Consider the following 26,971-nt stretch of genomic DNA (forward strand, 5'->3'; position numbering starts at 1 on the left):
AAGCAATTTAATTCTTTCTACAGCTTTCCTGAAACTGTTGCAATCTATGTGACAGGGGGTGGGTATCAGGAAAAAGTGTTGGGAATTTTGATGTTGCAGCTCAGCCTGTTTCATAGTCTTGTAGTTTATTGCAGAGACAATTCTCCAAAGTGTAAGAAGAAAAGATTTCTTCATTTTAATTTTTTAAATTTAATTGAGCTTTTTTAATCTTTTGCACAGGAGGAATTCCAAATATGTTTTGAGAATGCTGTGGCCTTGTGTATCTTTAAATCTCAAAGGAAGGCACTGGGTGCAGGTGACACTTGGTGATACTGAGCACATGAGATAAATGTGATGAACAAATTGTATCTTAATGGACAATCTTCATGACTCCTGGAGTGGCCACTATCACTGTGGTAATGGTTTTGGCTAGGATAGAATTAATTTTCTTCACAGCAGTTAGTATGGGGCTATGCCTCAGATTCCTGGGGATGGCTGAATACTCACATGTCCATGGAAAGTGGTGAATTAATTCCTTTTTTTGCTTTGTTTGTGCATGTAGTTTTTGTTTCCTGTGTTAAATTCTCTTTACCTCAGTGAAACTTTTACCCTTTTACCCTTCTGATTGTCTCCCCTATCCCACTGGGGAGCAGTGAGCAAGCCCATGGGGCCTTAGTGGCTGACAAGGGTTAAACCACAATAACAGCTCTGTGGTATGTTTCCAGGACATCAAAGAGGGCCAGCTACTAAGAAGGATTGCAGCAAAGACTCCAAAAGCACTGAATGTAGAAATGGTTAGCAGTGCATCAGTGGGTTGCCTTTGTTGCACTATGACATAACACTCGGGAAATCATGGCAGGAAAATTATTGTCAAATATGTGCATTCTTCAAACTAAGTTGGCAATTTTCAGCACTAAAACTGTTTCATTTCCACCGTGCCAATCATCTGCAATGTGATTCAGCTGGCTGTAAGACCAGTCTTTAAACTTGCTTGCTTATGCTGCAGCTGCCTCAGCAGTAGCTGCAAGCCACAGAATGCAGGAGTCAGAGCTTGAGAAGCAGAGTCAGTACTTGGGGAGAGAGGAGGAGCACAAAATGCTGCACTGTAGGAGTGAGCAAAGCATATAAAAAGGAAAAATACCTGGGCAGTTCAGTGCCTATCTCAGGCAGAGACAAAAAGGAGTTTTCTAGAAATAAATGTAAGGCATAGGCAAAGAGGTAAGGGTTTTTTATTTTCCAAGCTGAATGCCTCTAATAAGCTTGGTTATTCCTCATTCTAATTTCATATCTTTGATAAGAGTCATTGCCCTCTATGGATCATTTTGAGGTGGAGACCAGAGCTGCGTTTTCTGAGATGCTCTTGTAACACAAATTTTGTACCGTGGCATAATATTTTGTTTCATTATCAGTTAATTTTCTAATACTGTATATTGTTTGGTTTGCTTTTTTGTCCATTTTTGATCATTTTGCTGCCTAACCTGAAGTTGAAGAAGCTGTGTTATGGTGGTGATTTCAATATGACACTGTTAGCCTTTTGTGGTGCTAATTTCTCTGCTCTTGTGCTATTTTAAAAATTTTTGTTAATAGAGGAAACTGAGCAACGAAATAGGTGGGCTAACCATCCGGGCATATCCTGATGGTTTTCTAGTTTTTTTTGATAGCCTGACCTATTTCTTTCATCCTTTTTACTATGGTTTAAGTTTAACTGTCTGTATGATAGTATTGGTCCTCAAAACATACAGGAGCTTTCAGGTTCTTCTTTGCTTATGCTTGGTCCTTCATAGAAGCTGGGGGAAGGGTGATGTCTCATCTATCTATCTATCTATCTATCTATCTTTAAAGATGCAGAGAAGGAATAAAATAATGCAAAGACATATTTCCATGAAAAGAAAAATCTCTGTGAGGATTTCACATGTGAAATTAAAGATGACTCTTAACAACTAACAAAATAATTTCTTAGCACTACAAATTGCAAATGAAGTTTAGTAGCATTCTGTGTTTGCTAAATGGAAAGTGTGATACCAGCGTATTGAAGTAACCTCTATATCGCAAGTCTTCAGTTTGCCTTTAAATAGAACAAACTGAGTCAGACTCAAATAATTATGCTTGGAGCCAGGAGATTTGATTACTCAACTAGAAGCCTCTAGCTTTTAACTCAATACAATAATTTTGAATCTGCACTTGCAGTGATCTTTATAAATATTGCTTTATAGCTTAGTCTTCTAAAACTCTTGTCAGGAAACAATTATAAAAGGCCAGCTTCAGGCTTGGTAATTAAATGAAGAGAGTGAAACTACACCAGTGATGCATTTGGCTCAAGATTACACTGCAGTCTAAATGAAAATATTAAGTGTGCTGCTTTTAATTATCTGACAAGAATAAAATTGTGTGTGGACGTTTTTAGAAACTATTAAGGACTTATGACTCCATTAGAAACCCAGAAAGCAGCCACTGACGTGGGGTAAACATTCCAGTTAGCACAACTTTCCCCTCTACTATTCTCTACACTGTACAAATTTCCAGTCTGGGTGTTATGACAGACAGGGGAAGTGCAAGTTTCTGTTTTGCAATTGTACTAAAGTTCTCTTCTTTTTGCCTCCAGTTTCCTTTATGTCCCTATGTCCTTTATCCTTTATATATCCCTTTATCCTATACATATCCTTTCAGTACTGCAGGACTGCAGACTTTGAAATCTGGAACAAGATCAGATAGAGTTCTAGATGAGTGCTTCCAAAGGAGAGAGAATGCCACCATTGTCATATCACACATTAGGTACAGACATAATGAGCTTAGAACCTGCCTAAGAAATTGGGAAAACCCTTGAGCTCTACATTTCTGCAATTCATAGATGAGATGTTTATCCATTTATTTTGCTAGGAGAAGGGGAGAAAGCATAGTTTGGTGGTATGTTCATAGTTTACCTGCTAGAGGACACACACACAGTGGTTGTGATCATTTTTGTAATAAGAGCACATGAAGCCTACATGAAAGCCCACAGGTGTGTTTGTTTACCTGTCACAATGTAGAATCTCCTGACTTTCACTAATTACTCCCTACTAGGCTGGATGGGTCTGCCAGGGTGACTTCACAAAAAGATTTAAGAATGCATTCAGCCAGGAAGGTGTCAGCCCATCTGCAGAGCTTGCTGCTGACTCCCTCAGCAGCGTGATGAGTTTTCATCCTCTTTTGAGGTGTCTTTTACCTCAGGCTATTCGGGATAGCTGAAAGACAAATGATGTGCTTCCAAGAGCAAAAAAAAATATCATGGGCAGACTTAACCACAGCTCCTGAGTTCCTCTGTGAAGCTGTGCCAAAATGCAAATGCAGTTGTGTGAACTAGAGAGCAAGGACACAGAAAGTAGGCTGTAATGAGCAAGGTAACCAGCAGACTGAGTACATTACAGGAGCTATCCATGGCTGACCAAGAACAAGAAACCATTGAGTTTTATTAGACTTTTTAGGGTTTCTGAACTCTAGGAGAATATTTGATGTGGGTTGTGTTTTCATCCTGTGCATGCTTTTAATTTGAAAACTTACTGTTTCTTGGGGTAATGGAATTGTATCTAGTGAGGAATAAAAATTGAAAGCACACATTGTATGGGAAAGATTGTTTGCATGAAAGACTAACACAGACCATTATAAATTAGAAAGATAGAGTGATAGGAATTTCTTGAATTAAAGAGTTAAATTTTCTCTCATAACTCTTAATTGTAGGATATTGACTGTTTTTAGGAATATGGCATGTAAGATATTGTAACTTTTCTTCTGAAAATGCTTGAAAATATTTTTATTATACTTTACCAGCTGGCCTTAGATAAACATATTAACAGGCCATCAGTTTTTAAACTGATGGATCTAAGTCTTAGCATAAGCATATCTGATTAATCCAATTCTATGTTAGAAAACAAAAATAAATTAAAATTTTTCTTTGGCCATATGCAAAAAATGCAAGAAAGTACAAGTGACTTTATAGTTATAAGTAGACTCAGAAGTTTTGCTAGCCATATCAGAAGTCAGTATAAGCTAACATGGCAACGGGGAAATTTTGGAGGATGGCTTGTTAGATGTAGTAAGCAGGAAGGAAACCTGTAGGATCACAGTAGCATATACATATAAACTTTGTAGAGAAGTTATGAAAAATACAGTTATTGTCCTGATCTTGATTGTTCATTTGTATACTTAAATTGATTAGGCTTTTTAGAAGAAATTTAATGTGACATTATTTTTCTTAATTTCTCTGGTTCTTAAAACACAGAAAACTTGCGTTGAACAATGTAGTGAAAAGACAGTGCAACTGCCCACAAGTTGTATTTTACCTATGTGAATACATGCCTGAATATTGAAGTCCAAATTATGTTTGTTGATCTTGTTTTTCTACACATCAGTAAATAACAAAGATACAAATTTTCCAATAAATGCTAATATCAATGGCCTTGTCTACTTTTCTTCTGATTTGTTGTATTGCTGTAAAACCCACTTGATGACAATAGAAATTGACAGTAACTGACTTTTTTCGGCAACATTTCAGTGAACCATCTATGACAGACAATGAAATACTGCTACTCACATTTACTCATGCAGAATTATTATGACACTATTTATTTTTGTAATGCCACCTAGCTGAAAAAAACCCAAACAACCCTAAACAAAACAAAACACCAAAAAAAAAGGGTCTGGAACCGCCTTGAGCTGCCACTTAGCTCCCAAGATGCTGCACATACTTCCAGACACCTGTGGTTATGCTCATGAGCATATGCAGGTGTTCCTCTGACCCAGCAGAGCCTCTTTAATCTGATGCCAGATGCTCATCCCCAAGAGGTCTGAAAGGCTGCATGAATTTACAGAGAAGCCTCTTTTTTTGCAGGTTTTGCCCCTAATTCCTTTAAAGGAGCAGATAAAAATATCAGTGTGAATAACCTTTTAGCCTTAAAAAGGAACCCCTTGAAATGGTGTGAGCTATAACTGGATGCCTTTGAAGGACTTTTGATTGAGACTTCTACAAGACTTCAGCACTGTTTTCCTGAGCTCCTGGATTTAATAAGGCTTAAGCAAGACTGCTCTCAACCTGTTCAGACATTGGCGGTTTGTGCAGCATGTGTAGGAACAGTTGCAGCTACCCAGGGAGTTTCAGTTCAAGCAAAGAAGCACACAGGTATTTTAATTGCTTGGACTCATGAGTTGGAACAATTTACACTACAAAACTTTGCCAAGTTACCATTTTCTGCCCTGCCATCAGCTGCACATCTCACTGAGTTTCTTCTGAACTCCCACAATTTGCAGTCAGACATCCTAAGGTAACCCATAATTCATGTTCTATATGGCCTGGAAGCACATGCTTTACTTCAAGAACTTGAATCCTACAATTGTGCACCAAAGCAGTCAAGTGCATGTTCATCTCCTTGAAGTGAGTGGGAGCTGAGAACAGAATTATAATAGAATGTATACCTGGGGGCTTTGCTGAGCAAGATAAAAGGGGGTTCTTTTTGCATAGTCTTTTTCTGTGAGGCCGACAGTCTGCTGTATTGCACTTCAATAACTGTTTGGTTGATAAATCTGCGCAATTTTTCTCAGCTGTAAGTTTTATAGTTCCAAAATGCGTTGGTTTAGAAAGCAAAAAGCAATAGTTAGCATTGGATTCATAATAAGAAGAATATAAAAGGGGCAAAATTAAATTATAATTGCTTGAATAAGGAGGAAACAATCCTTGGATTCATATTGTCAGCTCTACTTAATTTCTATAAATTTCATGTATCTTCTAGAAATTTAGGAATTTTCATAAAACTTCTAGAAATTTCATATAGCACTTTCAGCCTCTTGAAATTAGGACATCTTAACTTTTTTTATTTACTTATAAAATAATTATCTGCATGCTATTTTAACATATAGCTATGGGATTTTTTGTGTTGTCTTGACTTCTACACCCATTGATAGAATAGCAGGCACAGAAAAGAGTTTGGAGAATTCTAAGAGCACTGACTTCTATGTGACTAATGGTTTTAAATATCAGACACTGAAATATAAATACTACAATATGTTTGTAAAGAATAGAATGACAAAATATAGGTCTCACAATATTTTAGAGTAATAATTAAGATAGATTCTACGACAGTGACTTGTGGTAGGTACAGACTTGCTGCAGGAGCCCGCTGCAGATAAACTTGGCTGTCCTCTTGAAAATTCTATGTTCTGTGCATGACTGATGTCATCTAGAGTATCTGTACACATACAAAAACAATGAATTGAATTAATAATGTGGTTGATAATTTAGTTTCCTTAATTACATTAAATTCCAGTTCTTAAAAATGTTTCTCCATTTACAACAATTCGCTAAATAGAATAATTTAGATGAAATTCCTTATGTCCTTTGTTGGGTGAGATCTGTCAGGAAAAAAATGCATATTTTTAATATATATACAGATATATATGTAATAGAAAGACAGACTTAAGACTTACATATAGTTATTAAAGACTACCTTGTATAAAATTTAAGCCAGGACAAAATGATATTTCTCTACGAGGTACATTGAGAAGAGTGGTCATTTAGTGCTTGATACAGAGCTCCTTCAAGATCCATCAGATGAATTAACCTAAGTGTGTTTTTTTGGCTGCCATCTCTGATGATCATTCCACTTCAAGCTGAACTTAAAGAAACTGGAATACATCTTTGTTTATAATTCTTACAATTAACATGCAATTACACATTTTTGCTCTTAAATATTTGGTTGAAAATGGCTTCCTTGGCAATTATGGCTTCAATGGACACCCATCTTTGGCAGCTTAAACTTAAGATATTTAACATTTTGGACCATTCCTTCCACAGGGTATTCCAAGAAGATGACCTGATGTCCAAACTGTGCCAGTTGATGAAATGGCTCCTTCTAAGTGAAAGGGGGTGTTTTGAAGACATGGCTACCATACTGAAGTTGACTTGTGGTTCCCAAAGACAATTACCTTCTGTAAGGTAAATGAACACTGTTTTTATCTTGGCAATTAATGAATTACGAGAAAACAATACCTTAGTATTATTTGTGATAAAAGAATAGAATCCAGCTATTAGTGTCTGGCTAGACTTACTTTGAACCAGCAGCAAGAGAAAATAATGACACTGTAAAGTAAGGCTACTGCTACTGTAAAGTTTTAACTTAATTCAAATAGAAATTATCTTAAGTTAATGCAGTTACTTATGGAATGTTGATCTTTATAGGCTCAGTTTTCATCTAGAGATTTGCACTCTTTGGTGATTTTCAGATAGGAGCTAGTTGCACTTCTAATGATGGGATTTAACCCACATAAAAAGATGCAACTGCGCCAGAGCTTCACAGTCTACTCACTTAATCATGCATTGGCATTTTGGAGACATAACTGAAGGTGAGTGTTTGAGTTTCTGTATTCTGTTTAAGCAATGCAAACTTCAAACCACAGTACCAACTCTGGGATTCCAGGCCACTGAAAGGAAATCTGAGGGTCTGAAAGGAAGACATGGGTCAACAGTGGCCATTAGAATTGAGCAGGTTTGCTCTTTCAGCAGTTAGAGTGTGGTATCCACCAGGTTAGTCTCAGTCATCCTATCAATTTTCAAAGAGTTGCTAAATATTTTATTTTATTTGCCAACTCTCCATCACAGTATCAGATTGCACTCTAAAAATCCCCACAACAGATGCTGTCATGCTGTGAGAAGCAGAAAGTGAATTTTCCCTGTTAATGTGCCCTCTTACTCTTAAAGCTTGATGAGTGACTTCATTCCTTTGAATTGTGATGCCATCTCTGGTGCAAGCTGGAGATTGCTTCTAGCAAATGGTCACCTAGCTCTGAACTCAGGAGAAACCATGTGTGTAACCATTACTGAGAACTTACATATCTATCAACACTTGTTTAATCTCACATCTATCTCCACATGCTGGCCTGACCTTGTTTTCACAATTTTGCATTTATTATCTTCGTGTAAATCTCCATTTATATCCTTGCACATTGAAAATTTGATCCCACTTTATCACTTAGAAATTGGATAAGGATTAGCAGGAAAGAAAACTCAGTGCAGGAAGCTCACAGCACAATTTTAGGTCTTTCCTGTCTCATCACATAAAAGAAAAAGCTTATAGCAATTTTTAGTGTTTCACCTCAGTAGTAAAAGAATTGCGATAGACATTCATCAAAAAGAGTCAATGCTGGTGTACCAGAGGAAATGTCAACATCCCCCTTGTCATGAAAACAAGAACTGACTTTTAGGAGATGGAAGAAATTACAGCCTAAGTTATTTAGCCCTCTGTTGTCTTTATGTAAAGGCTAGCAATGCCAAGGATTTCTGGAAGGTTCTGCATAAAGAGCTTGTAAGGAAGACTGCTTGCAATGCATCCATAGGAAACAAGAACAGTGTGATTGGCTGAGAAATACGGGAAGGCAGAAGTCACAACTTTCTTTTTCTTAAACAGTTGATAGATATTTAACTCTTCTCAGCAAGATAGAATTTTCCACAGATATATATATATAACTAGTAGCTCTAGTCTAAACATTATTATTCTCTATCTGCCAGCATCTTCAGATACACTCCATGGTAAGAGGAATGAAAATCTTGTAAAATAAGTAATGTGGAGTAAATGGCTTTCTGAATTCTATGATTTTTTTCATTAGTTAGATAAAGGAAAGCTGTATACCAATCATTACGCACAATACTGACAATAATCTATGTTCCTGGTAGTTTCTGTATTTTATCTGAACTTTTAGGTTTACTACATAAATATAAACCTTTTTTTTTTCTTTTTCCGCATTAGTTACAGGGAAGAAAGTGTTACAACAGCATTGCCACTCTGTTACCCAGGTGACAATTCTTAAAGTTGGTTAGAAGACAGTAATTTCATTGTAGCAAAAATTAGCAAAGCTGAAAGTAGTGGTAAATGTTACCTTTAAAAGTTGCCATTAAAATTGAACATGATTGGAAATGCCATCTTCAGCATAGAAAGTGAGTTATTTGAAATCATGTAGATGAAATATTTTGTCGTATAGTGAGCAGGACAAAACAGAAATATAAATTATACAAAATCATCATTCGAAAAAACAAATGTATCATTAATCTCAAAGCACTCTAGTACTGGAAAAGAAGGGAAATTCAGATGTCTAAAGTTGATATTACTAAGGGTTTAAGCTTGTAAAATTATTTTTAAAACAATAGGGCAAAGACATAATTGACATGGAAATTATGGTTGCCATGGTCATAAATTCTTGGCCATAAAAACTGGCCAGGATGATTTTATGCAATTATGAAGTAAATATATTGATCATTTAGACAAATAAGACATTAATGATTTACATTAGTGCAAATGTTCCAAAGAGTTTACTGAAGGTATCAAGTGCTTTGTAACTATAGTGCCCAAAATTTTTGTTTCACAGATAGATGCTACAGTATTTTTTAAGTTTAAATGCCGAAAGCAGAAAACTCTAAAGTGCATTGTGTGCTATTGTTATTGATATTTCACTAGAATTCCTTTTTCTATTTTTTTTTTTTAGAGAGGGGAGGGCATCTTTCACTCTTTTCCTTTTCTCTGTTATAGTTTTATGACATCTCAGTGTTGCAGTCTACTGTAAACAGTGTTTTTAATAAACCATAATCTCACCTCATAACACGAGCAGCCAAAACCAGGGCCTTACTGCTGTCTGAGAGCTTACACAATGCTACTTCACAGAGACACTGTGTACCAAAAGCAGAAGAATGATATTAGCCCTGTAGCATGTGCTTTGGTAATAAAAGTATTAGCTCTGCCTCTCATCATGCAAAATGAATTTAAGTGTAGGGCAGTCCTAACAGATCAGTGCAGATCCTCATTCTGGAAGCAACTCAATTGCAGCTATTTCATTTTCTCCAGTAATGTGAGGAGATGGCCAGAACTTAAAGATGGCAAATAATATGTTTAAATGTGCTGAAAGTAGTAGCAGAAGAGATAGGAGGAGAGAGAATGCCTGGGACAGAGAAGCAGCCTAACACCATCCATTAGCCTATGGAATTGCACCCATCCTTGTGATCATGTGGCAGCTGCCAGCTCTATAATTCTTAGAATGCAATTCTTATGCCCTTTCTGGTTGCACTTGCAACTATAAAATTAAATTAATGGCATCTACATTAAGCATTTTGTTGAATTTATTAATACTTCACAAATATATTCATCTTGTCAGACGATGTATTTTTGATATTGCTTTAAACTTTTCCTAGCTTCAAAGAAGTTTAGAGAAAGAAAAAAATGCCAAATTCTTTACACATTTGGGGCTTTTTCCCTAGCAGAAGATCAAAGTAACAGTGTTCATAGAACATAAGTGTAATAGCAGTAAAAGGCAAGTCAGGGTTTGGACTCTGAAATACAGCAATGCATTAGTAAGAAATGGTGCCCTAAAAGTATTCTTGTGCCCTGTGCAAGCCTAGAATGAATGCAGGAACAGAACCAAAAATGTCAGGAATGCAGAAGAGAGCTACTGTCTTAAGCAGTAATGTCATTCTAACTGCTTAGCCATCAAATGTTTGGTAGCAGTCATGAAATGTGAAATTTTGGGGGGACTAAGTAGGATGCAAAGGGTTTTTTTGCATCCTTTTGCAGATGTTTTGGAACACTTCTTCCATGAAGAAAGGAGAAGTCCTTTGATTTGATAATTTAAAACAAGCAGCCAAAAAAGCTTGCAGAATGCAATAAGAGATAGGAAAATCTACCATACTTCTTTTTTTCTCAGACAAGAGGGAATGAAGTATCTAGTTTTTTTATTCCTTCAGATTACTCTTCGACCATTTACTTTTCCCCTAAAACTTACTGAAAATGCTTCACTATATTTTCTTCTTTCTCATTATACTGCCTAGGACTAAAAATTTTAAAATAAAGGGATTTTAAAATAAAAGTGGATAAAATGGGCAGCCACATAGGCCATGAATAGCACATCACATGCTTTTTCTGTTGAAGTATTTGGGGGGGCTGGGTTTTCAGTTTTGTTTGATGATTTTTGGTTTGATGATTTTTTAAATTCAAAATCTTCATTGAATGCTAATGATGGAAATTGCTTTGGTTTGTTGTCTGGCATTTCTGGATTATGAGTTTTCCTGACAAAAGAGGTTGATACAACTGATCTGTATCTAAATAGTATTGACTGATTGATGTGCATATGCATCCATAGATGCTTCTGTATTTCTGATTTATCTGACAAAAGATTGAACAGAACTCATAAATCTCACAGAAAACTACTGGACTGCATGTTTAATATTATTTGAGATCTTTTTATTTTGCCCTTAATCAGGTACAGGGAAATAACCTCAGCATAGTCCTCATATGTACTCCACCAAATATGAACACAGCATTGTTTCAACTGTTTGAATTTTCTACAACATGTGGATAAAAAATTTATGAACACCCAAATGCTTATGGAATGAATTCAAGTGGTTGAACCAATAAACAAGGCTACTGCAGCATGCAATCAGGTTTGTTATGTACATGAACAATAAACCTGGCAAATGGAGTGCTGAGTAAGTAAAGTATTAGGAACCATTTGGCATTGCTTTGTACTTCGTGTTTACGTGTGTGAAATGTATTTCATTATCTGAAATCCCTTCTAGAGTGACCTGCTGTGCTGTCCAACTGGATAAGTGATTTATGTTAGTATATCAAACAGAGTAATGACATTTAGAGAGGAAGAAGGAACTCTGTGGCAGTGCTACTTTACTCCCTCCTGGAGCCTCACAAAATGTCATTTATGTCATGCTGAGTGCTGTTTATTTTAGAATAAGAGACATTTACAGGTTTGACTCCTAAAGTGCTCTGAGACAGACTAATAAAAAGGCACAAACAAAAAATAAATAGAGGAATTGCATGATTTTAATGCAGAATTACTGATTTCCCACAGAGGGAAAACCAGCCTGTTTGTATTTCATAAGAGTAAAGGAGAATGTCTCTGACCACAAGATGCTTTTCTGTAGTTTAACATGTGGTTTCACCATCAATTAAAGCAGTAGTAATTTTGTAGCCCTTACTTAGAGGGCTGCATCAGGTGCATGATGTAGCTGCTCTCCATGCATTGGTTCAAGCAATTGTGTGCAGTACCAAGAACAGTCCCTCTTCATCAGGAAAAAAGGGTTTCATTTTCAGTGGGATCAATTAGTGTATTCAACCTCTAAGGACAGTGCAGAATCATAGAATGGTTTGGGTTGGAAGAGACCTTAAAGACCATCGTATTCCAAGCCACCCACCATGGTCAGAGAAACCTCTATCCTGCCTGGCCTAGAACACTTCTAGGGATGGGACATCCACCACTTCTCTGGTCAGTGTCTGTTCCAGTGCCTCACCACCCTCACAGTAAAGAATTTTTTTCTAACGTCTAATCTAAATCTACCTTCTTCCAGTTTAAAGCCATTTCCTTTATCCTTTCACTGCATGCTCTTGTAAAATACCCCTCTCCAGGTCTCTTGTGAGCTCCCTTCAAGGACTGGAAGGCTGCTATGAGGTCTCACTAGAGCCTTCTCATCTCTAGAGTACTTTTTTTCTGCCCAATAGTTCATACCCTTACTTACAACTTCCTAACCACTGTTGTATCTTTCAGGGGAAAGAGGGGTGTTTGCTTTGCTTTGGTCTGGATTTGTTTTGGTATTCCTTTAGTTGATAAATTTTCACATTTTCAGTACAAAATATTTTTTTTTCGTATTGTTGCTCCATTGCTCCAGTGACTTCAGCTGGGAAAGGATTAAACTGGGAGAGGCAACAGACTTGGTTTACATCCAGAAAATAATGCAGTCGCAACACTATTTATACAGTCAATAGGCCCCTGAATCTCATGAGGCATATATTTTTCTCTACTTTACAAGCCATATAAAATGTATCAGAAGATGTCCTCTGTTTTTAACTTCTAAATAGAACTGAGTAAATAATGAAAACACTGTGGAAGAGTCCATGGCCTTTCAGGAACGTTTTATAGAAATAATTTAATAGAGAATGAAATTTATCTTCCAGCATCAGTTCGCAACTTATTTTAGGTGTAGAATTTTCTATTAATGTCTTACTGAGATTTACCTTTTCTACTAGTATGAATTCCCCTGAAGTCTATCTGATCACTTTATTTCAAAGTGAAATTGCTTTGCTGCACATCTGTCTTTGCTTTCTCTTTGCGTCTCTGTTAATTTCTGGTTCTTGGTTGTGAAGGGTTTCTTGGCATGATGTGGAGGTGAAAGCATTAATTCAAAGCATCATAATAAGTATAACAATTTGCAGCAGTGCTTGAAGTAAATATTATGTGCACAGTGTTGAGCTGAAATGAGCTTGAAGGCAAACATGATCATTGTAACAGTTTGAGTGTGAACAGGGAGAAGGGATTACTTAAAATGCTTGGGTGAAAATACTACATACTTTTGAAGATCCATGCATGACCCTGACTCCATGGCTCCTGCCTTCCATCAATTCTCATCTCTATGGTCATCTTGAAGTGTAGTTTCACTGATCCATGCTGTTGTATTCTTAATTTGAGCAAATATACTTACATTAAAGAGCCTTAATTTTTCACTCTTTATACTAAAAGAAGTAACACCTCCACCTCCAGATCAGTTTTTTTCCTCAGTATTCCCTGGCTTTTGCCCTTTGACAGCATTACCATTGTGAGCAATGTGGGCGGAGTGACGGAACTGCATTTCCAATTTACAAACCTGACCTGTAATTCCCTGCAGACCTGTAATGAATTTCCACATCCATGGTGTCTTTTAACTGATATGTCTTGTGATTTGTTAATGAAAGTTTAATCACGTGTAGCCATGTTCTATTGCAAAGTATGTATGTCAGAGTTTTAATAGGGTTTGAAAATACTCTGCCATTGGTTTGCTACTGGAAGAATATTGCCAGTGCCAGAGGGTTGACCATCACTCAGATTTTTGCACTGTATTTGGCAGAGATCATAGGAAGATTTCAGGGAGAGGAGCATTCATTGTTATTTTAATTTTATTGGAGAATAATGGATTTCTTTAAAAAACAGGTAAAAGATAAGTGTCTGCTTCTCTACACAGTATCCATTCCTATTTATCAAGGACTCACAGTTAGCATATGTAAATGATGTTGTGAGAAAAATGGCTCTAAGAACATGTTTCATTTCTTTAAAAGCATACTTTGCTTTGATTACTTCAAATGGAAATTGTACTGAAGATGGGAAGGAAAAAGATGACTGTATCACTTTCTACATGCTGTCACAAGAGTCTGAAATAGCTACAATATTTGAATTACTAGACTTTAGTCATGTTACATGTGTCAAATTGTGGGCGCAAAACAAGCATGCATTTTTTTCATGTGGGTCATTACACGTCCCCTTACTTTCAAAAAATAGACTGCTCTGTGGTTTCTCACGTACAAAATCAAACCACTCTGAAGATAGGCAGGTAATGTAAATGCTAGGACAACAAAATGCTGTGATTTGGATGATTTGTAAATGGTTACTGGTGGTTGTGGGAGCCGCAACTGCAACGGCCATCATAACATCCAAAACGTTGGAAAAAATTAGTACTAATGAGCATAAAATACCTCTGATATCTGTATTATATTCAGTGAGCATGAAAATCTGTCCTTGTAAAATCCTTCACGTGATTTCTGACAAACCTGAATGCCAGACCATCTTCATAACAAGTGACAGAAGATAAGCTCCTGCATCAATATGTATCATGCAAGTAAATTAGGATTTTATTCTCATTCATACTGTGTAGTAACCTGCCTCTTTTATTAACCTTGTAATGTCTTAATGTTTACACCCCTCTCTTTTCATTCACAGTGTCCAGAGATGGACATTTGAAATTCTGCCTGTTAGTGTTATTTCTGCTAATCAGGGGATGAATTTTCATCTCCTTCATAATTCTCAATTTCAGAAACAGCAATTCAGATAAGTATGTGTCGTAGACATCTTTTTATGAAAATCCTTTCTTAGGATTTTTTCTTCCTGAGAAGCTGAGAGGCTCCAGGAACAAAATGTAAGCAATGGTTATCTGCTGCTGTGGAATGCAACAGGGGGACCCGTGATTGGTGTCCTGTGGATGTTTGGATTTAGTGATCAGTCACAGCAGAGCTGGGTCTTGCTCTCTGTCCGAGCCAGCTGCCTTTGTTATCATTCTTTTCTATTCTATTCTTAGCTTAGCTAGCCTTCTGAGATGAAACTTTTCCGTCTAATCTTTTAGTATAGTTATAATTTAATACATGTATCATAAAATAATAAATCAAGCCTTCTGAAATATGGAGTCAGATCTACATCTCTTCCCTCATCCTGAAAACCCCTGTGAACACTGTCACAAATATGTCCATATTTCCTTCATTGCTTCCACAATAAGGATCAGTCAGTGCACATAAATAAACCTGAACAGGGGTTGCACGTGTGAGTTAACTATTATGCACAATATATGCTGTGCAAATGCATGTGTTTATAATATCCTAGCATTGAATTATGCATTTTGCCTAATTTAAAAGGCTGAAGTCTCCTGCACAACCCACTGAGAATTTTTTGTCTATTTAATGTACTTCTTAGGAACAAAGACCATTGAGAAAACAAATATATTAAGTCTGCCCACAGGTTTTTCTCATTTAAATTTTTCATAATTTATATTAACTCTTACAAGACTTTTTTTTCTTGAAAAAAACAGTATATTGACAGTATATATGGAACCACATTTATTGTTAATATTTGTAAGATCAGAGAACAAAATATTGCTGCAGCAGATTCTCATCTTTTATTTCTACTGACTGAGAATGAATATAGGTTCAAATGTATTGCTGACATTCTGAGAATCAGATGTCCATAATATAGCTGCAGTGCTTAAATGAAAGGAAGAACATTGTGCCTGTGATGGTTTTCAATGTCCAGCAGTTGCCTAAGAGGACATTTTTTTTTTTTTTCTGTGACAGTTCCCAAATAATTGCAGATTCAGCCTCCAATAGACTGGCATTGATTTTTGCTGTGGTCAGTTTTTGAATGCAAAGCACAAGTCAGAATGGAAGAAGGATTTGTACATTTTACAGAAATGCAAGAATTCAACAGTCAATGGGGACAGGAAGGCTTGCAGTGTGAGAGCTGGTTGCCTGCATTTTAGGGTAATCTGGCCTTCCTCCCATGCTTAAGCAGTGGTATTGATTGGTGACCAGTGATCAGTGGTATTGCCTGGCTTTGCAGTTACCCTAATGGAGCAGTTGTGCCCAGAACAGCCATGTGTGTCCTAGCAAAAGGAAGAACCAATGCACAGACAATGTTGGAGCTCAGATACCCCTAACCAACCTTCTCATGCCCCAAAAGGTTTTGTGTATGGAGCATTTGCTAATGGCCCCTCAGTGGCAAGGTTAGTGACACAACCAGAGTGAAATGGTGAAGCTGATCCAAGCAGGGAGGCCCTGCCTGTGCTGGCACAGGGGGTCTGATATGGGAGCAGCCTCTCTCTTATGAAGGACTTTAGATCTCTCTTCCAAAGAGATACCTAGAGGCACTGCACTGAAAGACTCTTCTAAATCGACAGGTATTTTCTTTTTCCCCTTCTAATTCTGAACTTAGGGAAGAGATTTACCTACATATAATTGGGATATGTCTAGGAGAACAGTATATTTGGGAATAGCTTGCATTTTCAATGTAAGCATGTAACTCTGTAAACATGGCATAGACTTCTGCTATTTAACTATGTGAAAAAAGTGTACAATCCATTTGGTAATCCTGACTTTGCTTTCAGTATTATTCAGTCATACCCATACACAGGAATTTTTAAATGGTGGCCAAACATTCTATTTAAGAATCTGCTTTTTTTTTTGCTTCATTGTTAGTAATTCTTGCCAAAATGACAACATGACTGTTCAAACAACTCTTTCTCTCATCAATTTTTGAATTAATAAAATATCACTTTTGTCCCTTAATACTTCAAACACTCTCAAATTCCTCAAACACTGTAATGGCTTTTATCAATATTTGTGGTCTCTCTTCTCTAAAATAATTCATCTTTAACCCACCAATATAAAATCTTCTATTATCTGTGATTTTAATGTACTTTCTTTATAAATAACATGAGGAAATTAGTATAATTGTGTGGAGGATACAGTCTCATCTTCTAATGCACTGCAAAAACTTAATGCAAATGAGTTTGAATTTTACTTTTCCTCAATTAAGATAATAAGACCTTTTCTTGCTCCTTTAAAATATGTGCCATGTAAAGATTTGTGCTGTCAGTTCTTTTGGGGAGTATGATGCCATTATTTGATCCAACTATCTTACGTGTGTGGACCCAACATCAAAGATTTTGGCTGAAATTTGCTGTTCACTTAGCTGAGCAAATGCCAACTCAATGTTTTGGAAGTATTAGAAGAGGACACCAATAATGTAACTGCCTTGGATGTGGGGTGAAGCACAAGAGAAAACATGGATGAGTGGAATTGATGTAGGAAAAATGAGAAGGGGAGAGGTTTGTTCAATGAAGAAGTGTGTCTGTTACGGATTGGAAATACATTGTGCTGGGAAAAAAAGTTCTTCAGGAAACTAAGCAGGGTTGTGGGCCTTAATATGGATATAAGCCATATCAGTGAGTTTTCAATGTTATATTGCATTACATTAAAAGCAATTTGACATTTCTTCTGTCACATTTATTAAAACATTAGGCAGTTCATTCATAATATAGCATAGCTACATAAAAAGAAAAGGAAATGTCTTTAAAATGTTAAAGTAGTCTGGTTTAGTCTGGAAAAAAGTAATTTTCAGTGTGAAATGTATGATGAAACTGGAATAAATTAATGAAATATTTTAGTATTATGAAGATAAGCTTTTCTTTAAAGCAATGTTGGCCCATTTTTTTTGACTTCACTTGATACACCCAGGACATTCTGCTAATGCTGCTTCAAAATAACTTTTTTTTTAGTGCCACAACATACCTTCAGGAAGAGAAAATATTATTAAGACAATGTGTGAAGAAAACACAAGAATGGATCTTGGAATATCAGCTTTGACCCCCTTGTCTTGGAGCACCTTCCTGAAAAGTGAGTGAGTTTAAATATTGCTTTTCCCCAATGAAGAGTATGACTATTTCCAAATACCTTTAAAATGTAATGCATCATCAAAATTGCAACTTCGTAACAACTATTTTTTCCTTCCCTACTTCTGGTCTTAAATTAGAGACTGAAAGCACAAGAAATAGTATGAAAATAATTTTCATACCTCTGTTTAGTTAAGTAAAAACTTTTTTTTCAATTAATTATCCCTGCTATTGAAATAACCAGCTTGAGGAGCTGGATCTTGGCCTTATTTGATGTACTATAGTCACCTTAGAAATGAAATCACCAGTTAAATCTCTTAAAGGTGTCACCCATGTTTTCTAAAAAGATGATGTACTCAGATTAAAAGGACAGACATGGGATTTTATTCAAATATGTATTTTCATTTTCCAGCTGAAATCCATGAGTTTATTCATTGTGTCCGTTCAAATGGTTACTTCATTTCAGGTTGCAATGGTGTGATTTTCTGCATGTACTGTTAGCTACACATTCACACCACTTTGCATTGTATTAACAAGAGGTTTTTTCTGAAGAATCGGTAACTTATATCCTGTGATTATGGAATTGAAACATGAAAATAAGTGTCAAAGTGGTAAAACTTCTAAGCTGGAGAAGTTTACCTGATATGGAACAGATGTAACTCTAAGTAATACAAATCATATACAGGAGTGGGTAAAATGGAACTGCCATTTAATTAACAGGTCCTTCAAATCCATGTAAATAAATAAATAAATAAATGTCTCATTTTATCCAACTCTGGTGCTCCCTTAGGAGCTTTCACATCAGATCCTGTCCTTCTTGGCAGAAGAGTGCATGTGAATTGTGATTATGTCATATAAGGCTTATTTTCTGTCTTCACTAAATGTATTGCATTCTTTTGGGTTTGGAATACATGGAAAGATTAAAGACATCAGGAGGTGATCCTTTATTGCCCACATGTTTTGTAGGTTTTATATTTCTTAGAATTAGAACAAAGCACAAAAAGATAGTGATGTATTCAGGGTACAATCTGTGAGCATAAGGAAACTTGGAAGAGATAGAAGCAAAACATAAAATAATAAATTAAAAAAATATTTTTTTCTGTGAGAAGGAGAAAATAATGACAAAGGAACCTTGCATTCATTCACCTGATCCTATCTTTTTTATAGAAATTTAAGTGATTTGTGTCAGAGATAAAAGCACCATTACCAGGAGAGAGTTTAGGTGGGAGAACATGTCTTCTACTGAATCTGCAGATGCAGTGTAAATGGGATTAGTCAAGTTCTTTAGCTGAGAGGGTAGCTGAGAGGACAAAGAGAGCAAGTTTTGCAAGAGAAATCATCCTGATGTCAGAATTTCTGTAGGAAAACTTTCAAAATGCAGACAGAAAGGAAACAGGAATTGTAGATTACAGGTCAGCTATTGAGAGGGCAGATAACATCTTAGGGGGGAGTAAAAAGTGGAAGGAAGCATCAGGAGTGTCTCATCAGTCACCATGGCAATGGAGAGATCAGGAGTCTGATGGAAAATCATGTGCCTGAAGCACTGAATGGAAGGGTTGAGTACCAGGGAGGGGATGCTCAGCAAACCTGAGGGAGGAGGACAAGCAAGGTTTGCTGAAGATCACATAAATCAGGATCCTGGATGCTGACAGCAAACTGCTTACATCAGCATGTGCAGATCCATGTTTCTTCAGGCTTGTGCTGAGATCACAAGCTGCCCCACATTTTTTGTTTCTGAGACCTCATGCCTTTAGTTTTCTAAGCCAGTGAATGCAGTTGGCACTGACAAAATAACAACTTTGTTCTTGTGGGAGGCAAATGTCAGCTATGTCTGGTTTTGAGGTAAACTACTAGGAAGGCTTACATAATTCAAGTCTGAAACCAGAGAATAAATTAATTTGTAGGATATGGTAGGGATATAGGCAAATTACCTGGGGTCTATCTGCTGTAGTTTTAACAAGGTGAAGAAATTATTTTTATACACTTCTAGCAGGATGCTTAGTTTTTGCTCTCCTATTGAGCCTTGTACCCTAATAAAGGGTAAGCAGAAAACAGACCTCATTAGTGAAATTTGGATCTTTTCCACTCCCAGGCCATCTTTACTATTTATTTTGAGTATTGTACCAAATTGAGCCCTTTAGGAGGAATTTTACATCCTGCTTCTTTTACTGTAAGCAATATTACAAGGAGTTCTTTTATAATAAATGAATCTTAAAGGTATAGGTACTGAATTTTGTAAGACTGGAGATTTTGTAGCAGCAAATAAAATTATGCTCACAGTTGCACTCATTTTGGAAGGATTTGTAAATACACTACAAAAATATACCCATTTGAGGGGAAAAAACAAAAGGCTGGGGTACCAGAGAGTGTCTGTATTCACTAAATTTTTGTATTTGAGGTACCTGAAAGGCCCTTTTGCTCTAAAGGTGACTGCTTAGATAATTACACAGTAAACTTTAATGGTTTCTCTAATTTCATCGAGGAATAATGTGCTGGGAGTTGAAGCTATTCTTTGAATACTGGAGACAATTTCTATAATCTAGCATAGTGACAAATGGGCAGGCCATAAGGGAGATATTTGCAGTCCTGCTGCCTGTACTCTGTCTCACAAGTGAGTCTATTTGTTTCCTTTTTTGCTGAAAAGGTGTTTCTTATGACAGACTGTCAGTCCAATACCATTTGTACCAGACTGGCTTTTTTGGGACACTGCACAACCAAACACAGAGATCTTTTGGGAGAGGAGCAATAGAATATCTCATCCTATTCTCTGTATGCACAGAGCAGTTTGTGTTGTACTGTCCTAAGGTGTGTGCTCCCCCTGTGCTCCAGAGAACAGAGCAGCTGGAGCTGTGTGCAAGGCTGACCTCCTTTCCCTGTTGCTCTCAAGCAACATTGTTTGACTAGACTGGTGAATTATAGAGTAGTCACTGATGCACTGAGCATGAATAATTCAAGATAGATTGAATTTTAAACTACTGAGAGCACTCTTGGAAGATAGATGAGCAGAGGTGGGGTGCAAGTCAAACCCTTGGCACCAAAGTACCAAACCTGAGGCAAAGGGAATACCAAGCATTTAATTGCTTTTGCAGTGCTGAGTGTGATGTATGTTTTTAGCATATGGGCAAGAGCAATCAGGGAAAAGCAGATACAGGCAGTATGGAAAAAGGCACATATGGTACACAGAACAATCCATGCCTCAACTCAGGGAGGTAAAATACCTCCTGTCTCAGGGCAGATGTTTAGTGAGTCCCCTCAGTGATGCTTCTCCCAGCCCATTTCAGAAACTGCCCAGTGTTTCAAGGCTAAAGGGGAAGGCAAACAATCTCTTCTCAGCCCCACTTATTTACCTATAAAACATTTTCCATGTTTTCCTCCAAGTGGGGGCCAAAAAACCATTTTTTTCTCTCAAAAAAATCAATAGTTTTGGTGATAAGTTACTTCTGACTCTCAATAAAAGGGATACAATACAATTTTTAAAATTAGGAATATTGTTACCTTCTGGTATTCCTGTTTACTTAAGTAGTATCAGTTTATTGCAGTTTATTTATCTTAAAAAGCATGATGAAGTATGTCAATTTATCAAAACCAGAAAGCATCACTAATATTGCATTAGTGTTCAATAGTGCATTAGTGTTTAAGAGTCTACAGTACGCTGGAGACTAGGAGCATTTGTTCCCTTCAACATATTCATTAACAACCATCAAAATAAATAAATGTAATAATAAAATCCAGGTGTCCCCCTAAGAACACAATAGATTCAAAAGCTGAACCCATGCATACACTTCTGAAAAACTTGGAAGCTAGGAGAATTGTAAGCACTCTGATGCTTAGTACCTCTCATTTTATTGGAGGTATTCACTTTGGATTTTACTTGCTTTTCTCCAGAAACATACAATGCAAACAAACCCTCAACACTAACACAGGAGGCTATCGAGTTTTTGTTTTTTTTTTTTTTGTTTGTTTGTTTGTTTTTTTTGTTTGTTTGTTTTTGTTTTTTTTTTTGTTTTTTTTTTTTTTTTTTTTTTTTTGTGTGTGTGGGGGGGTTTTTATTGTTGTTGTTGAGGTTTTTTGTTCATTTTTTGGAGGTTTTTGTGTAGCCTGTTAGAATTCTAAAATATTTTAGTAATTTTAAACAGCTAAGTCAGCCTGACATTTTTCCATCTACTAATCTTGAACTTCTGAGCTATCTGCCTTAGAAGCAGTGATTCTATTTGCTGTAATATGCTTTATGGCCAGATTTCTAAAGGACATATTAGCCACACTTATAAGATTACAGACATACATACATTAATGTCAAATCAATAACTGCAGCTTTCTGTGTAGCTTCTTCAAATAAGATACTTTTCATGGTTGCAAAGAGGAGGTACATATTTTTACAATATATTTTTATTTAAATAATAAAACTTTAAATCAGTTCATATATTCCCACATGTATATATTTTTAGCACACAATTATGAAATTATCTTTACTATTACATAATATTTAAGTTATTTTTATGTATTCCAATACTTAGCAATCTTGACCTTTCAAATCCTTAGATTTCAAAGAGGCAGTAGACATAAGGTCTGTATTATTTAAACACTGTAGCCTTTGAGGCATCCATAATACAACGGTGCTACATTCTTTAGATCAAAAGGCCAGCAGTTCTAGAGTAAGCCCATCCCTTGTGGATTAATTAGAATGAAATTACTCATTTGGAACACTATGCCAGAGCTTTGCACTATCCAAGATGCAGTAAAAATTTCATGTGAATGTTCTTTACACTGGAAGAAATGCTGCAGTGGCAAAAGATGTTTTATTTATAGCAATCCTGTCTATAGAGGAGAGGGAAAAGCTACTGCACATTTTGAGAGCCAATATTTTTACTGTAGCATGTACTTTTCCTTCAGCTACATTACAGCTTTGATGTTTAAAATAGATGAACATCATAGGAAGAATAAAAATGCACTTAGCTATTGTCTTCATAGCCCTCACTTTGAAATCTGGAAAGACCCTTTTAAAAAACTATTAGAGACATTTTTACTTTGAACAAAATACCTGAAAATAAAAATGTCTGGTCTTTCTGAAACATACTTCAGAGAACAATGACATTCTTCAGCATTGATCCCCAATCTGGTGAAGTTGTTGGGAATTGCATCAGACCCAAGTGTACTTATAAACAGGACTGGTAGCTCTGCAGGCTCACAGGAGGCTCTACTCTTTATGGCTTGGGTCTGTGCTCCTAATATCCAATCCAGGAGCAGTCCAGCTTAGCCTGTTTTCTAGCTTGTTTATGCAACTCAGCAAAAGTTCAAGACAAAAAGCAGAGCTTGTTCAAACTAAGGTACTGCTATGTTAGTGTAGTCCGTGGATGGAACTGCTTCAAATAGCAAAGGGGAGCATGGAACTTGAACTGAGTAGACCAAAAGTAGCATGCTGGAAATAAGATTTAAAGAAGTATCAGAACAAACTACTCTATTTTCCCATCTTTTAAATTCTCTTCTGCCATGACTTTATTTTTGGTTTGGAAAGGGTAATTTCTTTGCAATTTCTTGGACCATACAGCTTCCTGGCCTCTTATCCCACTCACCTGTAGATGATTACCATCAAGCTGGAATTAGGAACCAGGTGATAAACCTTTCCAGTTAAAGAAAAATTCTTAATTTTTTTTTTTTTTTTAATGATGGGAGAGTGCATGGTTTCTCTCTTTGACCATAGGGTCTAGGCTAACCAATCAAAACAGCATCTTGTGACAAGGAGCAGTGCCAAGTGAGGGTCAAAGCAACCTTCTCATTAGTGCATATTTGTTATTTATGAACATGGCTGTGCTGATCTGGCCCTCCAGCAGTGAGTTCACTCTGGAGGCTGGAAGCCACATGCCACACCAGGTCATTGACACCAGAGAATACCTTCATAATGTTTGAATCTTCTTTTCTTCTATTCAGCAAAATTTCTTATATTTTTTCTTATTTTTCTGAAAGGAAATAAATGGCTTTACAACAAGCATGCTTGCTACTTTATCCCAAGCTCTCTGAAATTGAAGTAACTGTTTAAAGTCTCACATTGGACCTCTTCCTTAGAAGAACCCTACAAAGCTAACCATTAAGATTAGCTAAAATAAAAATAAAAGACAAGAAAAATTAATAGGAAATTGATTTTTAAAAGATCTCTGTAGACAGAACCTTCATTAATATAAATGCATTTTCTCTATATATTCTTTGGATCAATTTATTCTATCCAGGCTAACACTCATGAGATAGATCAGATTTCAGGTCCAGGGATCCAGTAGGTACATTGAAACCTTGATTGACAAGTGAACCATTTTGTTAACATAAATCATTACATCAAATGACAAAACACTTTTGATTCCTAAATATCTATAAATTTTACCCCTGTCAATGGACTCCATGTAAGAAAATTGGCTTTTCTGAGAGTCAAGAGCAGAGATGACTGGAGTGAGGCTGTACTAAGGACTCTATCTACTGAGGCTGGATGTTCCTACTGATGAACTTAAAGGGTATAATAAAGCAGATTTTCACAGTTGGAAAGGTTGAGGTGACAAATGTGAGGTGGCAACACAATATTCTAAAGGTGACCCTGCTGCTTGAATGGTTGTGCCAGAATCTCTGACAATCTCTATTTCATTTAGAAGAATTTAGAAGCTGATGGAGAGAGTGGTTGTACAAGATGGGTTGAGATTTCTTAGACTACTCATTTCAAAAATCAGCATGAACCTTGACAATAAAAATTTGGAGGTTACAGCTGAATTGTGGATAGACCATTAGATTGAATAATTTTTTTAGTTGGAAATGAAAGATAAATTTCACTTTGATCAGGTTTGAATCTCTCTTTATATTGAATGATAATGGGGTACCTTAGATAAACTGAAAGCAGTCGTGGAATTGTGGATGACCTTCCAGAACTACAAGCATAGGTTACAGTGAATAGGAGAAGAAAATATAATTCATATTACAAAAATTTCAGAAGAGCAGAGTTTCTATAATTTCAGTGTAAAATAAGAGAGGCCTATGTTCTTTCTAACCTCAATTATGCCTATCCCACTGTTCTTAGCAGTGCTTTTACCAATTTCTATCACTTGTCACTTAACCATAAGTAATGCAGTGTTTTCCTTCAGTTTCCTTATACTTGTGAGCATGAACTTTACTATATAAGGTATGTTTTATGTAACATCAACTTCAGCAGTTTTGACAGAAATCCCAGCAGATTAACTGAGTTATGTAGGAATAAAAATTCCATATAGTCATGTAGGATTACTTGAGATGAACAGATTTGACTTGTTTTGAAGTCCAAATGAACACACTCAACTGTGACTGTACCTTCCTGAAACTTTCATCATCTTCCTCTTGGAAGTACCAACTAGTCTGTAGTTTTAGTCAAGATTTCTATGTAGCTTCTAAGAAAATTTTAATGCTTCAGTGAACCATCTGCTATCATTTTACTTCAAAGGAGGCCAAAAAATAATTCCAAACTCTGGATCTTCTGATAATCTAGCAACCTCCTGCTGTACAGCTATATTGCCAAACCTATTATTAAAGTCTCTTTGAAAAATTGATCTATTGGAGACAGAATTTTGTTGCACAACTCCGTCTTAGTATATCATGATCCCTGTAAAAAAGCCATAAATGGGCTATATCAGCAAAAGTCCCTGGTTGTCTTGTTAAATGTCAAAATGTCACCTGTTTTCTTGGTAATAAAACTAAAAAACCAACCCAGAACTCTTCTCCTTACTGTTGTCTATAACATGCTTAGGAATCAATTTAAATCATTTTACAGTATGATGATTAAAAATACTGAGGCACAACTAAATGTAGAACAAGACTTATTTGTACACAGTGCTCCTGAGAGCAAAAACATTATCCATTTGCTGAATTTAAAGTGGTCCTAAGCTTGTTTTAAAGCCAAAAGACTTTTTTTTTTTTTCTTTTTTCCCAGTGCTATCCACTGTTCCTCCTCATGAAACCAAACACTTCAGCCTAGAAGTTGCTATTTAGGATTAATACTTTATTTCTGTGGAATTTTGATAAGTAGATTCTGAGAGTTACACAAAGAGGATTTTAAGCCATTTTTTCATGGACTGCAGTGTAGAAACACCTCAGAAAGTATTAGTGTTGGCACATTCGTGCAGTATGAGAAAGAGGGACTTGTTAATAGCCAGAAATAGTAGAGTCATTACCACAGAAGTTTGACTAAGCCTCGCCTGCTATGCTTCTATGTTAAAAGGAGCTTAAAGTTCTTTACAATCTGATCCATTGTATGGAATGTCTGAGAATTTAACCTTACTCCAGCTGAAACCAGTACGGCCCTTATAAGAATAATTTTTATATTAAAATTAATTTATGTCAATGAATCATAAGCACAAGAAGTTCCCATTCCAATTGGTTGTCTCAAAACTTATTTATCTCAGTACTGGTAAATTTGGTGTTGTGATATTTTGGAGGAAGAGGATAAAGAAAAAAACAGGCCTGAGAATGCTAGTGGGAGCTCTGGATTGAGGGTCGCTTCAGGGTTTCAAGGAAGAGAATTTTTATTTTTTCCCTCAATTATTAGAATAATTTCTTCTCAGGATTCACTATGCCTTTTTATTTTCCTTAAAGCTCTCTGCTTTTTCACATAGCAATATTTGTTGTCACCTCTTCCAACTGATGTGCAGGAACAACCTGCCAATTCTCTTTTCTGTCTATCATTTTGTTAGAGAGAAGGGGCAAGATAAAAAAACAGAAGAGAGAGCACTCTGGCATATTCTCTTGCTAACAGATTAAGTAGAAGTCTGGTTATGTGGCAGATTATAGGAGAATTAAAGTCAGCTTTTGTACACATAAGCAAAAGCTGCCATGCCCTCCTGTCTTCTCTGTACTGCTGGATTGATGTTTGGGCATAAATAATCACAGTTTAGGAAGTGACTGATGAGTGAGACTCATAATTTATTGGATGTTGCTTCTATTTGAGTGAAGGAAAAGTGGTACCTCAGGATAACTTGATTCAGCTGCTGCTGCTTTTGACTAACGAACTCTGGG

At 36.3% G+C, this 26,971-nt stretch overlaps 1 long non-coding RNA gene across 2 annotated transcripts in view; it reads left to right on the forward strand.

The window, feature by feature from the left end:
* The window catches only part of LOC134416065 (uncharacterized), a 176,009-nt gene that overhangs the window by 109,395 nt on the left and 39,643 nt on the right, over positions 1-26,971 (forward strand). For both annotated transcript variants that reach the window (XR_010027171.1, XR_010027170.1), the window contains exons 3-4: positions 6,800-6,940; positions 17,843-17,960. This is a non-coding gene — a long non-coding RNA (uncharacterized LOC134416065). The remainder of the gene's footprint in view (positions 1-6,799; positions 6,941-17,842; positions 17,961-26,971) is intronic.

The sequence above is a fragment of the Melospiza melodia genome, chromosome 1 (genome assembly GCF_035770615.1).
Source record: "Melospiza melodia melodia isolate bMelMel2 chromosome 1, bMelMel2.pri, whole genome shotgun sequence".
Lineage (NCBI taxonomy): Eukaryota > Metazoa > Chordata > Aves > Passeriformes > Passerellidae > Melospiza > Melospiza melodia.